The 12,605-nt window shown below is 41.6% G+C and overlaps 1 pseudogene; it reads left to right on the plus strand.

Moving 5' to 3' along the window:
• Positions 1-7,165: 7,165 nt before the first annotated feature.
• On the plus strand, positions 7,166-7,681 carry LOC116086435 (annotated as a pseudogene).
• Positions 7,682-12,605: the final 4,924 nt, after the last annotated feature.

Genomic DNA, 12,605 nt, shown 5'->3' on the forward strand with positions numbered 1-12,605 from the left:
GCCTCAAACTAAATCTGGCAATTTTTTTTTTGTTTTTTTGTTTTTTTGTTTTTTTGTTTTTTTTGTTTTTTCGAAACAGAGTTTTTCTGTATAGCCCTGGCTGTCCTGGAACTCACTCTGTAGACCAGGTTGGCCTCAAATTCAGAAATCTGCCTGTCTCTGCCTCCCAAGTGCTGGGATTAAAGGCATGCACCACCACTGCCTGGCAATCTTTTTCTTTTCTTTCTTTTTTTGTTTTTTGGGTTTTTTTTGTTTGTTTTTGTTTTTGTTTTTTTTTTTTTTGAGACAAGGTTTCTCTGTGTAGCCTTGGCTGTCCTGGAACTCATTCTGTAGACCAGGCTGGCCTCGAACTCAGAAATCCACCTGCCTCTACCTCCCAAGTGCTGGGATTAAAGGCTACCACCTCCCAGCAAAATAAGTTTTTTGTTTTGTTTTGTTTTAATTTCATTGTGGGTGGTTATGAGCTACCATGCAGTTGCTGGGATTTGAACTCAAAACCTTCGGAAGAGCAAACGGTGCTCTTATCTGCTGAGCCATCTCACCAGCCACCGGAAATCTTTTTCTAATCTACTGGCTTTTTCTCATCTTTTCATTCTCTATCTTGTCAACCTGTCTCTGTAAAACTGTCCTGGTAGCTTCCTCTCTCTGTGTTTGTCTCTTTCTGTCTCTGTCTCTCTCTCTCTGTCTCTCTCTCTCTCTGTCTCTCTCTCTGTGCATGCATGTGTGTGTGTGTTTGTGTGTGTGTGTGCGTGTCTTTTTGTTTTTCAAGACATGGTTTCTCTGGTAGCCCATACAACCTGCTATGTAGCCCAGGTTGGCCTTTAACTTAGTGATCGGCATAGCAGCCAATGAGGCAACATGAATCTGATCATTCTCATCATCTTCCCACTGATCCACCTACTTCTGCTTCCCAAGTGTTGGGATGAAGGGTATGCACCACCATGGCCTGGTGGCTCTCTTAAAAATAACTATCTGTCATCTATCTATCTATCTATCTATCTATCTATCTATCTATCTATCTATCATCTATTTTTTCCTACCATTTGTCTATTTATTATCATGTGTGTTATTTGTTTTCCTGTTCCTAACCATAACTTTTGGCAAAGCCCCTAGTTAGTGAAAGAAGAATTGAAGATTCTGTAGTATTATAGATTCTATTACATAGTAATATATACCACTATATACTATAATATTTAGACTGGGTATTTTACAGATGGTCTAGTTGCATTCACTCCATGTTGAAGTATATAATACTTGTGTAGACAAATTTTGTGCAGCATGGAGGGACCACACTTGCCATGAAAGGCCAGCTGTACTGTCTGAGAGCTTCAAGCAAAAGGCCAAAGAATGTATTTTCCCGTAATATCACATACTGGTGCACATTGAATATTACTATTTATCTCTATTCAAATTAGAGATTTTGACATATCTTCAAGGCATTATTTCTGGAGACAACCTTGTAAACAATTATATATTTCTTCCTCCAAGGCTATTTTTAGTTGGTCCTTGTATGTCATATAACCTCCAGTATACCACTGAACTCTACCTTTAATGATTAATGTTGATTGTCAACTTGACAGTGTCCAGAATCACCTAAAAGATAAACCTATGGATGTGAGGATGTTTCTAGACTAGGTTTTCTTTTTCTTTTTTCTTTTTTTAAAGATTTATTTTATTTATTTTATGTGTATGAGTACACTGTAGCTGTACAGATGGCTGTGAGCCATCATGTATGTTCCTGCTCTGGCCCCACTCGCTCTGGCATAATTCACTATAGCTGTCTTCAGACGCGCCAGAAGAGGGTGTCCGATCTCATTACGGGTGGCTGTGAACCACCATGTGGTTGCTGGGATCCGAACTCAGGACCTTCAGAAGAGCAGTCAGTGCTCTTACCCGCTGAGCCATCTCGCCAGCCCTAGACTAGGTTTTCTGAGATGTGACTGCTCACCATAGCACCAGGATTTGAAGTCTTGAAATTAATGAAAAGGTGAAAACAGGCTGAGAGCCGTCATTTGTCTCTGTTTCATGGCTGCTGTTTGATGAAAAGCATCAAGCTCCTATGTTTGCGATGCTACCACCATGCTAGACTAATGTGGACCAAAATAAACTCCTCATTCTTTAGGTTGTTTCTGTCACAGGGAGAAAGTAACAATACATTATCTGTGTCGTGTTTTTATTGTTGTGGATGTTGACTTTAATTTTGACACAGATTGGACTGAAACTTGTCATTCACCTGTTTCAGCTTCCCAAATGTGTAGATTATAGGTGAGCACTCTCATACCTGTCTTTCTTCCTTGGGGTTTTACTGGGGGAACATCTCATCAGCATCAGTCACTTTTCTAAATGTGCACCGTCATACCTCTTATGAAAAGATGCCATGCCTTGAGGCATCAGTGACATTATCAACATGCTTATGTCTATCATCCCTGGATGATGGTCAGAAGGTAAAAGTACTTTTCACCCAAGCCTGATAAGCCACCCTCAGATCCCGTGTGTAACAATGACAAAAAGAAAGGTCACAACAAAATAAGCAACTAAATTGGCTAGAAATATCCACCATTGCTTGCTCTGTGTGCTGTCTGATGGCTCGTAAGAAAAAAAAATATTAATTTTACTGCTCAGTGGAGTAACAAATGCATTCTTCCTTAAAAAATTAAAACCACTTTAAAAAAGAAAAAGTTTATATGAAATCAGCACAATATTGGATGGAACAAAATGAGGAAAGATGCGTTTAAAGGAGCTATAACAGAATTTGGAAACTTAGCAAGGCCTCTTTTCCAGGAACTTGGGTTGACCCCAAATTTGAGTTGCTCTGCAGTCAACACTCCTTCTCCTCGTAGTCCTCCTCCTCCTTCTATGATTGACAGACGTGCTTGTGATGATTTCGTTTCTTTTTCTTTTTTCTTTTTCTTTTTCTTTTTTCGAGACAGGGTTTCTCTGTGTAGCTCTGGCTGTCCTGGAACTCACTCTGTAGACCAGGCTGGCCTCAAAGTCAGAAATCCGCCTGCCTCTGCCTCCCAAGCGCTGGGATTAAAGGTGTGCGCCACTCCTGCCTGGCCGTGATGATTTCTTTTTTCTTTCTGTCTGTTTGTTTGTTTGTTTTTTTCGGGGGGAGCAGGGTCTCTTGTATCCCAGGCAAATGTGGAACTCACTGACCAGACACAGATGACTTTGGTCCACCTACTTCCATTTCCTGACCATTGGGAATTAAGGCACTTGATGTCACAGAGCGCTGAGTTTGCACCCCAGACTTCATGCTTCTTAGGTAAGAGCTCTTCCAAGCATGCTACATTATAGCCTGCCAGCTCTGCTACTTCTTTCCATTTGTCTTTTCTCTTTGAAGCTGGTAAGGGAACTTTTGGATGTCAGCATATTTAGGGTAACCAAAAGCGTATTCCTTAACATCTGCTCCCTCTGGTTTCCTACCTACTTTAATATACATCACACTCACAGCAGGTGTGTGCTTTTATTGCTGAAGAATTAAGAGAGAACTAAGAGACTGACTTGAATGGCTTTAGAGAGTAGAGCTTCAGAATGAGACTGATAGAAAAACAATTTTATTTTGGTTACTTTGTGCATGAATCGTCATTGTCAATTATATTTTTCAATTTCAATTTAGTATCCTGAATGGCTGCAACGTAGAGGAGGCAAGCCTAATTTATCTTGAATAAATTCATTAATTCACTGCTATTTGTTCCTCTAGATCAGCACTTCTCACCCTGTGGGTTGTGACTCCTTAGGGGGTCTCCTAAGATCATTGGGAAACACAGATAGTTGCATTATGACTCATAACAGTAGCAAAATTGCAGTCATGAGGTAGCAACAAAAATAATGTTATGGTTGGGGGGTTGCCACAGCATGAGGGTTAAGAACCACTGCTCTAAATGTGTCTAGTGGAGCAAAGTATACTTTTCACTTTCTCAAATGAAATTTTGATTAAATAAAAATAGCTATGGCCACCCATAGACAATTTAGTCTATAATCTAGTCCAGAAACCAACATGTCTGATTCCATTTAACATTCTTTTTTTAAAAAAAGATTTATTTATTTTATGTATATGAGTACACGATTGCTCTCTTCAGACAAACCAGAAGAGAGCATCAGATCCCACCCAGTACAGATGGTGGTGAGCCACCATATGGTTGTTGGGAATTGAACTCAAGACCTCTGGAAGAACAGTTGGTGTTCTTAATCTCTGAGCCATCTCTCCAGCCTCCCCCCCCTCCTTTAACATTCTTAATTTTGAGGGTTCTGTCTTCTCCAGCTCACGTTTGTGTCTGTCAATTAGTTTAAAGAAAGAAAGCAAGAGGGTGGTTGACCATTTTTTTCTTTTTCTTTTTCTTTTCTTTTCTATTTTTTTTAACTGTTTCCACCTTCTCATCTTTCAGCGATGTGACTGGGATTTAGACTCTTGAAGCTGCTTTCTTTTCTCTAACCTTATATTTCAGGGTTAGGAACTGGATCGAGGGCTTGGCAAATGCCAGAAATGCATTCTACAACTGAGTTATACCACCAATGCCACTTGCTTTATAATCCTTAAGTTCCACATTTAAATGAGTGGACTGGACTTTAAACACTTATATTCTAATTGCTTGGTGTGCTCCTACCTTTGAGGTCAGGTGTAGGACTAGGAGTTGCCCCACACAAACCCCGATTGAGTAGCACACTGCCAGGTAAATAGTAGGTTATTGGTAAATATCTACTAAGCCTTGGATTCCTCTTGGTAACATATTTTAAGAGTTAGCACTAATGATATGCAAAGAGTTGTTGATGTTGTTGTTCTTTTTAATTGGTTAGCTAAGTCTTAAGTATCATGAGGTTTTGGCAATAGGTGAGCAAGGTGAATTTTGACACCAGATATGGTGATTCTTGCTTAGACTCTTTCAAGTGGAAAGCACAATATGCTGAAAGTAATTCTTTTCTAAAGGCAAATAAAGAATCAAGAAATTACCGCTGTGCCCTCTGTGAGAAGGGAAGTGAGTTTCTCTTTCCAGAACACCCCAAATTCCTAAATTATTTTAATGTTTGGTTTCTCAGGTAGCTCAGTCTGGCCTTGAACTTCCTATGCAGTCGAGGCCGGCATCCAACTCCTGATCCTTCTACTCACACCCCACAGGTCTAGGACCCTTTACCTTACTAAGTATGAGACTATTTGGACTCAAAATGAGAAGAAGTGGGGCTGGAGAGATGGTTCAGCAGTTTAGAGCACTGACTGCTCTTCCAAAGCATCCAGGATCCATGCGGCAGCATGCTAGCACCCATGTGGCAGCTCACGACCATAACTCTGTGGATCCAGTACTCTCACACAGACATCCAGGCAGACAAAACACAAATCACATAAAATAAAAATAAATAAATTATTTTAAAAAATTAGAAAAGGTATTTCTGAATATTTACTATGAGGTTAAACTATATATTTATGTGTACCTCTATGTGTACAAGTGGGTGTCTAAGGAGGCCTGAAGAGGGTGTCAGAGTCCCTGGATATGGCGTGACAGATGACTGGGAATATCCTGAGTGGGTGCTAGGAACCAAGCTCAGGGCTCTGAATGGCAGAGCCATTTCTGAACATAATTCTTCTCAGGACAAGTTTGACCGTTTATGCATGTTCTCTGGAAGAACTCTTGTCTATAGCTTTCATAAAACCTTTCTCAGAATGTTACCTAGTAATTGGCAAGGATAGAAGAGTGAGAATTGTCTTGGATCAAATCAATATTGGTGAATAATAACAAAATATGATTCTTCTTGTGCCTTGGAGATGCAAGAAGTGTCTTTTGCTCATCCCTTTTCTTTACTAATGACAGTTATGAGACAATGGGAAAGGTTAGACATGGTGTCAGGTAAATTTAACTCAAAATCACTGTCCTACTCATCAGCTTTAAAATAAACACACACACACACACACACACACACACACACTCACGTTCATCAGGAGGACTTCTGTGTAGTCATGATCTCTTTTCTGCAGGAAGCTCTTCTCAGCTGCCCCTCCCCTACCACATGTGTGCCTTCACTCTCCTTTCCCCCCTCAGTCATTTGTCACTTCACACCAGGACCCTGTCCTCTTAACTTGTCTCTTGTATTAACTTGGGCTTACTTTCCCATTAAACAGTGAGAAACTTGTAAGTCTAGTACTTAACGGGGCAGAATAGCTGCCTATCATGGATTATGGTCTCAGTAGATGTTTGCTGAGCAGATGAATGGTGCATTTCAAGTGCTTGCACAGTACTTAAAACATAGAAGTCATGAAAAATAATCTTCTTGTAGACTTCCTTAATAAATGTATATCCAAGGGTTTTATTAAGAAAAAGATTTATCTGTTCTCCCTGATCCTTTAACTGATGAAATTCAGGGTTAGGACTGTTTTCTGATCTATTCTATATAATTAGGTGTAATGTAATGTTCCTAGAAGGTTGAGATTTATCAAACTTGCTGAGTAAAATGATGAAAAATGTTCTGGACTGATAATTCCAGCTTATGCATATACATTCAGAAAGCCAGTCAATTGTTTGACCCTTCACTGATGTCTTTTATAAATATATAACTTGCCAGTGATGGGGACCATTTATGGCAGTTGTCTTATTTCCCTGGATTCCAAGTGGTGTGTTAACGTTGTGATCAACTATGTTTAAGATAGTTTATACAACATCCAATGTTAATCTGTTTTTTTTTTTGTTTTTGTTTTTGTTTTTTTGTTTTTGGTTTTTAGAGACAGGGTTTCTTTGTGTAGCCTGGCTGTCCTGGAACTCACTCTGTAGACCAGGCTGGCCTCGAACTCAGAAATCCACCTGCCTCTGCCTCCCAAGTTCTAGAATTAAAGGCATGAGTCACTACTGCCCGGCATGTTAATCTGTTGAATTGGAAAAAAAAAAATCCTGGGCTGGTAAGATGGCTCGGCTGGTAAGAAAGCTGACTGCTCTTCTGAAGGTCCTGAGTTCAGATCCCAGCAACCACATGGTGGCTCACAACCACTCACAATAAGATCTGATGCTCTCTACTGGTGCATCTAAAGACAGCTATAGTGAATTACACTGGAGCAAGCCAGGGCCGGCAGAGGTCCTGAGTTCAATTCCCAGCAGCCACACACATGATAGCTCACTGCCATCTGTACAACTACAGTGTACTCATGCACATAAAATAAATTAAAAAATAAATTTTAGTGTTTATGCAGACAGGGTACAAGAAGCTCAGCGATTGGTGGTCACTGGGAGTAATCATGTATGAGATGCTCATCGGTTACCCACCGTTCTGCTCTGAGACCCCACAAGAGACATACAAGGAGGTAATGAACTGGAAGGAAACCTTGACCTTTCCCCCAGAAGTTCCTGTCTCCGAGAAAGCCAAGGGCCTGATTCTGAGGTTCTGCTGTGAATGGGAACATAGAATTGGAGCCCCTGGAATTGAGGAAATAAAAAAAAATCCTTTTTTTGAAGGTGTTGACTGGGAACATATCAGGGAGAGACCAGCTGCGATATCTATTGAAATCAAGAGCATCGATGATACCTCAAACTTCAATGAATTTCCAGAGTGTGATATTCTTAAGCCCACAGTGACCACAAGCAATTAGCCTGAGACGGACTACAAGAACAAAGACTGGGTCTTCATCAATTACACATACAAGTGCTTCGAGGGCCTGACAGCCAGGGGAGCCATACCTTCCTACATGAAAGCAGCAAAGTAGGCCTGCGCTGGGAACCCGAGATGGCAGAGTTCTCTGTACAACGCTGTGGCTTTCCTCTCGCGCTCTTGAAAGAACTTCCAAGAAGTTTGTAGAACTTATTAATATGTCCTAGTCAAGTCTCTGAAATGTGACTGTAAGTGGATATTCCTCCGTGGTGCACCAGGAAGCCGACAGGACAAAGACAAGCATTTCTCCATTGGCCGTAAACAGCTGCTTGCTTCTTTTGAAGCCCCATGAGCCGGTTTGGTATGTGTTGTAAAGAGAATTTGATTTTCCCAAGTTCATCAGAATGAAGGGGAAAACCAGTCATGCACTGTTATAGAGCTTAATATACACTGAGTACCAGCCATGCCTGTGCTGTGGTGATGTGTCGTCACCTGCCAAGCCCACCAAGTATTTCTTCTTTCTATAGCTGAAAATTCTATAGTTAAAGAAGTCGATAATGAGAGTCTGTGTGAACAGCGCTTGTTCAGGCGCTGCCATGCAAGGTCCCACGGCCTCCTTGGGAGTCAAGGCAGAGCCAGCCCGCGAGTCCTTGAGCTCACTCCAGGATCCCACAGCCTCCTTGGGAGTCAAGGCAGAGTCAGCCCGCCGAGTTCTTGAGCTCACTTCTCAATCCATGTTGCAACCGTGTTTGTCTTGGTATTTCCCTATCCCAACTTTAGCCATTTTGCCTTGGAATCATGATTATAAAATTCTCCTTTGCAGATGCCTTCCTGGGGCATTCTTGTCCCTCCACCCAGAAGGGCTGCCTGCAGCTTGGACTGAACTGCCTCTCTGCCTTGGCGCTCTCTCATGAGAAACACTGAATTTAGCACAAAGTGCCTTCTCTGTCCCAGCTGCTGCCACCTTTAGAAGACTTTTGCTGTCAGAAAAATGTGGAGGTTCCATATTATTGCATTACTAGAGTTTGGTTTTAAGTGTTGATAAACTGTTGAAGCATTATTTGCACCTGTGTCAACTTGCAGTGTCATTGGCCAAGCCACAGCTGGGATCAGCTCTCTGCTGGTCCTCAAGTTGTGACGGTCAGCTCAGTTCTAGCTCAGCCATTCAGAGAATAGAAAATAAGACTTAAAATTGTAAGCAAAACTGCTTTGGGTTTTCATGTCTTAGAAAAAGGAATGTTAGGGAAGTCTCAACTCTGGGTTAAGGGTGATTGACATTAACGCCTTAATCCTCCATTCAGAGCCTGCTGACGCAAAGGAGATAGAAGGGCCTGTGTGTGGCACTCATTGTGCTCTCTGTGTTTGATGAACAGTTGAGGTCCTGATACCTGTGTGTTTGCAGGAGTGTGTGGTGAGCATGGGAGTAGTAGTAATAGTGGTAGAGTCTGTGTGGTGGGGATGGTTTGTTTCGGGGAAAAATGTCCACATTTTAACTATTCAACTTTTGAATAAACTGTGAAAATGATAAAAAAAAAAATCTTAAAAAAAAGAAAAAGAAAAAGAAAAAAAATCCTATGATTTTCTCTCATCGTTCTTCTGAGGATTATTCATTCCTGAAAGTAGCTGAAATCATTCTGTATGATTGGGAGCTGCTATAACAGGGTCGAATAAATATAATTTTTACAGGGACCACTAAATGTACGCTGTGAACTTTTCAGAGCTAGGGTCTCCTGAAGCCCTAGCTGACCTTGACATTTATATATATAAATAAATATATATATATATAAATGCTTACTATGTCTGCATAGGATAGGGAAAAAAAAATCTCCACTTAGATTTGAAAGAGAGAAACAAGCAAGCAAAAGACTCCTGTTACCTGTTACCTGATTCCATTCATTCTTTCTGCCTCCGGGACTCTCACCCCCAAGAAGCAGAGTACTGACAGGGCCGTGGTGGTGCACACCTTTAATCCCAGCACTTGAGAGGCAGAGGCAGGCGGACTCCTGAGTTCGAGGCCAGCCTGGTCTACAGAGTGAGTTCCAGGACATCCAGGGCTACACAGAGAAACCCTGTCTCGAAAAATCAAAAAAAAAAAAAAAAAAAAAAAAAAAAAAAAAAAAAAAAAAAAAAGCAAAACCAAAAAAACAAAAAACACATCTATAGAACAGAATTTTATAACCCAACTTTATGCTCCAGAAGATTACAAAGGTTGACAGCTTTTCCTGATAGAGTTTGGGACCCTCTAGGTTATAAAAGGTACCTACCTCTTAGATAGCAGGAGTGAGTTGGTCAGGATAGAGAGAGGAACTTATGCCTGAAAGATCCCTCAAATTTCCAACTCTAGGGTTATATAGTTCACATTTAGAAGCCTGAGATCTTGCTGGGTATGCGGTACATTCCTGTAATCCCAGCCTGTTTAGTAAACATTGGAAATGAACTTTTTACATGCCATTCATTCCTTCCAGTTTTGTGGCAAGAGTCAAGATTAATGGGTGACTTTCAGAGCCATATTCTGATACCAGGATGACATGAAAACCTAATGTTGCCCTTGTAGAGAGACAAGTTCCAAAGGGACTATTACCAAAGGTAGTTTCTACTTATCTTTACTCTGATGGCTGGGCAGACAAGAATCATGCGTCAACTGGGGGAATGGGCAGCTGTGTGAAAGCTGGTCACCTATACAGAGGTCTGTATCAAGCCAAATGTGGATACAAGTATCATAAATAGACTCCATTAGAGCCAGAAGCACTTCAGTAGAAGGATCATGAGTTCAAGTCCAGCCTGACCACATAGTAAAATCCTATCTGAGAAGAAAATGATCCAGCTGGAAATTTTGCTTTTGGCTAACTCTGAGGACTGGAGTCGAGAACCCATGACACACATGGTGGAAGAGGACAACCAGCTTCTATAAATTGTCCTCTGACCTCCATATGTGTCCATGGCACCCACATGCTCTCCAACCCCTATACATGTAATAAAAGCTTTAGAAGAGAGAGGTTGATTTTCCCCTTTGTGTAGCCCTGGCTGTCTTGGAACTCGCTCTGAAGATCAAACTGGCCTCAAACTCTGCCTTTACTGCCTGAGTGCTGGATTAAAGGCATGCAGCACTACCTCCTGGCTTTGAAAAGAGACTAAGTTGAGGCACAGGGATTGTGTAAAGTGTTTATTTTTTGTTATCCAGTTCGTATTTATTGACTGCCGTCTATAGGTCAGCTAGATACTATACTAAATGCTGGAACTATGATGGTAGTCACAAAATAGCCAGACTGATCTCTACATAATTTTGATCTAATGAATATTAGATTATTAATTTTAAAATATTAAAACAAATGGTAAGATTAAGTTTTCAAATTGTGCTGTGGGAACTTAGCTGTTGGCTGAACCCAGTGGGAGGCTAGCTTGTAGAAAGTCCCCAAAACTTGGGAGGCCAGGTCCAGAACCCAGGAGCAAGACGACCTAGACGACTTCCTTGGAAAAAAGTAGCAACCGATTGCCAAATGGCTAACCTGCCCCTGAACCCTAGACTGAGCCAGCACCAATCACAATCAGCCCCATACTTTCCCTTTACCCCAGTCTTCCCTTTTGCCCCAGGAACCGCACAAGTATAAAAAGTGCCTAAGACCTTGCTCGGGGCCAGACTCCTCTACCCCTGCGAGGGATACGAGTCTCGCCCCAACTTGCTGGAATAAAAGCTTTTTGCTGATTGCATCAAGTCCGCGTCTTGGTGGTGTTTGGGGTCGTCGTTTCCGAGGTCTGAGTGTGAGGTTCCCTCCAGGGGTCTCACAAAACAAGTACTAAATACATAATCACACAAATCCAATAATATTTACTAGCAATAAACCAAGGACAGTTTCTTCTTTTTTTTTTTAGATTTATTTATTGTTACATGTAAGTACTGTAGCTGTCTTGAGGCACACCAGAAGAGGGTGTCAGATCTCATTACGGATGGTTGTGAGCCACAATGTGGTTGCTGGGATTTGAACTCAGGACCTTCGGAAGAACAGTCAGTGCTCTTAACCTCTGAGTCATCTCTTCAGCCCCTAAGGATAACTTTTTTTTTTTTTGGTTTTTCGAGACAGGGTTTCTCTGTGTAGTTCTGGCTATCCTGGAACTCACTCTGTAGACCAGGCTGGCCTCGAACTCAGAAATCCCGCCTGCCTCTGCCTCCCAAGTGCTGGGATTAAAGGCGTGCGCCACCACCGCCCAGCTAAGGATAGCTTCTTTATTCACATAGACAAATGTATGCATGTATGTATCCCTACACTTAATCTTGACAACCTACTGTGTGGACACATACAATGTGAGATTCTCTTCAGGCCATTTTTTGCTATCCTCTTCCAATCATGTCATGCTTAGCAGATGTGAGGATGAGTGGATGAAAGGTAGCCGTTAAAATATTAATCTGCTCTATACTCCTTGGTGGGTGTGTGTGCACACACCTCCTCTACACCACCCAAATGTTTTGGATTCACAAATTAAAGACACACACATCTTATTTTAATATTTCCCAAGCAGCTCAACAGCTGGGCCATTCCTAAACTTCCCTGTGGCTAACACATCCTCCCCTCCAATATTCCTGAGTTAGTACTTTCTAAAACCTATATTTCATCTCTGCTACTTGACCCAATCTGGGAAGTGGCACCTGGGGCCATGGCTGCAGCTCTCATGCTTGCATCCTAATCCTTTCCTGGCATGGCAATTCCAAACCATCTCCTTCCCGTGATCTCTGGTCCACCAGTGTCTCTCTGGGGGCAGGGACCGTCAGCACAGACGAGAGCATTCTCCTGTGATTTTTGGGAGCCAAGTTAAAACAAATAGCATTAGAACCAATCCACAGTGATGAAATTAGCCAGAGAGACATTTACTCTCTAGATATCCAGATGCTGGGAATACATGAGAAAAGCTGATATCCTTCTCTACCTACAGCCCATTGTACCTCTCTATAGAAGGTCTTCCTGAAAGAAGACTACGTTAAAGTCGATCCTTTCTCTCTCTCTCTCTCTCTCTCTTTCTCTTTCTTTCTTTCTTTCTTTCTTTCT

This window comes from Mastomys coucha, unplaced genomic scaffold (assembly GCF_008632895.1).
Source record: "Mastomys coucha isolate ucsf_1 unplaced genomic scaffold, UCSF_Mcou_1 pScaffold12, whole genome shotgun sequence".
In the NCBI taxonomy this organism is placed as follows: domain Eukaryota; kingdom Metazoa; phylum Chordata; class Mammalia; order Rodentia; family Muridae; genus Mastomys; species Mastomys coucha.